This window comes from Xiphophorus hellerii, chromosome 4, assembly GCF_003331165.1.
Source record: "Xiphophorus hellerii strain 12219 chromosome 4, Xiphophorus_hellerii-4.1, whole genome shotgun sequence".
In the NCBI taxonomy this organism is placed as follows: domain Eukaryota; kingdom Metazoa; phylum Chordata; class Actinopteri; order Cyprinodontiformes; family Poeciliidae; genus Xiphophorus; species Xiphophorus hellerii.
The window spans coordinates 13,395,212-13,398,255 of NC_045675.1; the positions used below are offsets into that span (position 1 = coordinate 13,395,212).

The 3,044-nt window shown below is 35.6% G+C and overlaps 1 long non-coding RNA gene across 1 annotated transcript; it reads left to right on the forward strand.

Annotated features, from left to right (window-relative positions):
• The first annotated feature begins 1,319 nt into the window (after window positions 1–1,319).
• Window positions 1,320–2,103, forward strand: LOC116718965 (uncharacterized). The gene is made up of 2 exons (XR_004339039.1): window positions 1,320–1,456; window positions 1,763–2,103. It is a non-coding gene; the product is annotated as an uncharacterized LOC116718965 (long non-coding RNA).
• Window positions 2,104–3,044: the final 941 nt, after the last annotated feature.

Here is a 3,044-nt window from a genome sequence, read left to right on the forward strand (position 1 = left end):
ACCACAAAATGCAAAACTTAATGATGAGACGGTTAGTTACTCTCAACCAAAACTGCTTCTTGGGATTAAACAAATAACCCTCACAATAAACTGATATCTAAGTTATTATATGCAACCACACATTGATACACACTCTCTAAACTGAATTAATAAGCTTACCTTGCACAGTAGTTGCATGATAAATTAAAAAAAACAGCAAAAGAGTGATAAAGATTTGGCAGACATGGAGTCAAGGCAGGCTCTTCCAAACCCAAGACCAAGAAAAAAAAAAAAACACAATATGTTGTGGAATGAAATATATCGACATAAAATGTCACCATGCACACTTAAAAAAAATCCAGTTTTTCTACCTTTTCTTTAGTTATGTAACCCTCTATCTGGTGACTCATGTTAAGAAAGACATATTTCATGTAGATGTTTCAAAGTCACATTTCCACTAAAGGCAGTGGCTTTAATGACTGTGCAAAGGTAAACGGCTCCCATACAAAACTGTATATCAATATCTTTAACTGGTTTATGACCATGTTCATTTTGTCATAGCTAACCAGCTGACTTTGGAGAAGAGAAAATGAAAAGACTTTAAAATCAAACCAATTATTGTTAGGTAGAGGAGAACAGAAAGGTACTGCTGTCTAAGAGGATTTCTGATGTGGAAAGTATAGGTGGAAGATTAATATGGAAATGGGTTGAACAGGAAACTCTGCATAAAAGAGACATTGTTCTGTAAAATATATAAATATGGATTTCCTCCCAACATAGTGGCACGATTAATCAGAGTATGATATCTAATGCTGCTGATGTGTAACTTATCTTGAAGTAAAACGTCGCATTCGAAACATTTTGACTGTAGCAGCGTCTGAATCTGTATATTTGTATTTGACACATCATGAAAGAACAGCCACCTCATTTCATTCTATACTAAACATAAGGAGCAATTTCTGTACATCATCAAAATATAAACCTTGAATTTGTCATTTGTAAAATCTTTATTATGTCATTTACTGATACTTAATAAAAATGTGACTATTCCTGATCAATTTATTACCAAGCTTCTAATTGATTAGATTTTTTTTCTAATCACATCGGACCTTGAGTTAAATGTTGAACTTAATGTAAAAGTGGGAAAAAATGTTTGCAGGTGTGACTGTGTATTTATTGATACAATAAGTTATGAATTATCTGTATGTAACCCCCATAAACTATGCTGATCTGTCTGTATGTTTAATGTGTTTGTTAGTTCTTAGAATGTCCTGTAGAGGGCACTAGACCCACATTTCTCCTGTGTCGGTACGAGAAGAAGAGGGAAGAAAAAAAAAAAAAAGAAATGGCAGACTATGCAGACTAAGCACATTTCAGCAGAAGTAGAGAAGTTACTACGCATAAGTGCTGCTGTGATATGAGAGAAATCTGTTTATTTTGAACTGGATAATGTACATTCTGTTCTGAGAGTTCTCCGGTGAGTCTGTTGTTTTATTTTCAGCTGCTTACTTACGCAGAATGGCTACCTAGCTGGAGCTAAACGTTGCTCAGTTTTTTTTCGAACTGGAAAAAAAACCAACCGCAGTATAAAGTGTCGCTCTGTAAACAGCTTATCTCTGTGAAATGAGACTGTTTATGATGAAGCGATGTTTATTAAGTAATTTCTTTATTACTGAGCGTTTTTGGTTTATTTTAAACGCTAATTTGATTTTCACTGAGAAGTAATTGAAAGATTTCTATGATTTCCGTATACCTGCCTGATCGGTTAACGCTCTGCATGCAGGTTGTTTTTTTTTTTTGGACGACCGATACCTGAACGAGCCAGTGGTTCCAGAAGCAGGAGGGTTCCGCCGCCATCTTTGTGACTCGGACTGAAGCCTGGAGAGACGGAGGTCCTGGAGCTGCTGGAGCTGGATATTTTGCGTGGACAACAGATAAGCTTATTGAACAAAAAGGGGGCCCCCAAATCTTTTTTTTAATTCCACAAACTATTTGTTCATGAACATTTTCATAACCGACAACTTATGTGCACATTGACTGAACTGACTGACCGAACTGTTATATTGAAGGACTAACTGGAATATGTAATTTCTTTTGTTGAAATAAGCTTTAAAGCTACTGTTTCAAAAACTACCCTCAATTTTCTATATATTAATTTGGTATTTTTATATAAGGGTGGACAATTTAAGTTTTATACCTTAATTTTATTAAGGTAAATTAGTGTTACCTGGATTATTATTTTTTTTGGGGGAAAGAAAAATAAACTTGAGTTGTTAAAACTTGTATGCTTATCATCCTCCTGTGTGACCCTAGAACAAAAGTAACTTTCCTACTGAATTTATTGCTAATTAAATTAAGTAGTGGTTACATGAACATACTATATGTAATAAATATATTAGCCTTTGTGTGCCTTAAATTACCCCTTTTTACTCTGAGACAAAAATATTGACAGTTTCTTCACACAGGCCAGATATGGATGTGATCTAAGCATTTTATTGTCCAAAAAGTCCTGCGAATGACAAAAAATGGTGTTTGTTCTGTCACTGCACTCCACTGATCAAGTCATGAACAAACACTAAGTGCAGCCCAGACGGTTTCCATCCACTCTCACTGTCATTTGCAATTCTATTAAGTCCCAAAGTGACACATTCCACTTTCTGCTCATCTTGGGACAGAATTGCATTAAAATAATGTTTGTGTCCTGCAGTGACAGATGCTGGAAGTGGCAGTGAGTCCAGAGGATGTGTTTGTGTGTGTGCACGTATGTGCAAAAGCTGCAAAGAAGAACAATACCAAAGCTCCTGTCATCTTCTTGGTTCTTTTTTCCCTGTTTGCTTACTCACCTGTTTTCTGTTCATGTCTTTGTTTTTAGAGTGAAGTTTTTCTTTTGTTCCTATCAAACTCCAAAATTAGGTTTTATTTGGGGTTTGAAGCTTTGGAGCGAGTGAGATCACAGTGTTTGTGATGTATTCAAATTGGATATTTGTGTTGCACATCACAGCTCATCTTCTGTTTGGTTTCCAGTCGATGTTATTTTATCCAGAATGGTGGGGAAGATGGACGCA